Here is a 1,426-nt window from a genome sequence, read left to right on the forward strand (position 1 = left end):
GAAGAGCAGTCGGGTGCTCTTACCCACTGAGCCATCTCACCAGCCCCCTAAGTTTCCTAATAGAGTACCTTGAAAGGGTTCTAACTTCCCAAGAGGAATAAGAAAGGGGGGGCAGTATAGTTTCTATAACAGAAGTTTCAGAAGTCCACATTGGGAAAGACTTAGGGAGTCTAATGGAGAACTTAGGGGAAAGCTGGTGGTAGAGTCCACACTTAAGCTGTGTTTGGACAGCACGCAGACATTTATGTTGCTGCTGGAATAGAACCCAGGACCCAGTGCATGCTGGGACAAGTATCCTACTGCTGAGCTACATCTGCAACCCCAATGCTTGCTGGTTTGTTTTGTTTTGTTTTGTTTTGAGACAGAATCTCTCATAACCCATGCTGGTCTTAAGTCCATAAACCTTCATCTCTCTCCCAAATATTGGCATTCCAAGTATACATCACTATGCCCAGCTATCAGCACGCCATTTTCACTTATATTATAGGCATCTTTAGGGTCATGTGGTAGAGATTTTGGAAGGAAAACCTCTCCTTTATACTCCCTTTTACACACCACTTCAGATTGTTGCTTGCTTAGAGAAGAGCTGAGGTTTGGGGCATGGTCACTCCTTCCTTGGAGTCTATCAGAAGACCATGAGGGCTGGAAAACCAGTGAAGGACCATCTGGGGGTGATGTCATTGTTGCTCCCTGTTTGGTACTAGAGGGCAGCTTCTTTGGGAAGCTGCCTGAGAAGTCCCTGAGCAGCTCACAGCTAACCCCTGACTTTATTCCTGGGGCTCAGCGGACTGGTTAGCTTGGACTATCAACTAAACACAACCTAGAGTCATCTGAGGAGGGAATCCCAATTCAGGGATTTCCCAGATCAGACTGGCCTGTGGGCATATCTGTGAAAGATTGACGTAGGAGGGCCCAGCCCACTGTGGGAGGCACCATCCCCAAGCAGGTAGCCCTGGTCTGCATAAGAAAACTAGGTAGGGATGGAAAAATGGCTGACTGGTTAAGAACGCAGGCTGTGGGGTGGAGAGATGGCTCAGCAGTTAAGAGCACTGACTGCTCTTCCAGAGGTCTTGAGTTCAATTCCCAGCAGCCACATGGTGGCTCACAACCATCTGTAATGGGATCTGATGCCCTCTTCTGGTGTGTCTGAAGGCAGCGACAGTGTACACATAAACATTAAACAAACAAATGAAAGAATATGGCCTGCTCTTCTGGAGGACTCAAGGTTGATCCCCTAACATCTACAGGGTAGCTCCAAACGGTCTCAGGGGAATCTGATGCCCTCTTCTGGCCTCTGAGGGCACTACATGCACATGGTGCTCAGATGTACATGCGGGCACACCCACGAACACAAAATTGCCTGCCTATTCTGTGTGTGTCAAGATGAACTTTTCCTGCAAGTGGTTTACAAAGAATTGCTTTTAAA

Source organism: Mus pahari, chromosome 5 (assembly GCF_900095145.1).
Source record: "Mus pahari chromosome 5, PAHARI_EIJ_v1.1, whole genome shotgun sequence".
Lineage (NCBI taxonomy): Eukaryota > Metazoa > Chordata > Mammalia > Rodentia > Muridae > Mus > Mus pahari.